Raw genomic sequence first — 379 nt, forward strand, 5'->3', positions numbered from 1 at the left:
TATCGGAATATTGAAATTACCCTGCGCACGAAGAAAATAAATGGCCGCACTGCTCCACTACCCTTCATTGACACCAAAAGTGGCAAATAAACCTTAAATAGTGCAAAAACCCCACGTTCAGCAACACTAACACAAACTACCCAGTTCTGACCTTGTTTTTTTTAAGTCAGCGAAGATGAAATTGCCCGGTTCGCTTCATTATTGTTGCCAAATGGGGGGAAGGTCGCCACCCATAGTATTCATCTTGAAATGTATATCAACTTTGGAAGCCTCGAAAATCATTATTAACTCACAATTTTCGTTTTCGATAGCATAGATATGGCAGTCGGAACATGCGACACTGAACTACATGCGCGCCAGTCGAGACAAAACATTTTGT

Source organism: Haemaphysalis longicornis, unplaced genomic scaffold (genome assembly GCF_048455015.1).
Source record: "Haemaphysalis longicornis isolate Haplotype H1 unplaced genomic scaffold, Haemaphysalis longicornis Haplotype H1 scaffold_2, whole genome shotgun sequence".
NCBI lineage: Eukaryota > Metazoa > Arthropoda > Arachnida > Ixodida > Ixodidae > Haemaphysalis > Haemaphysalis longicornis.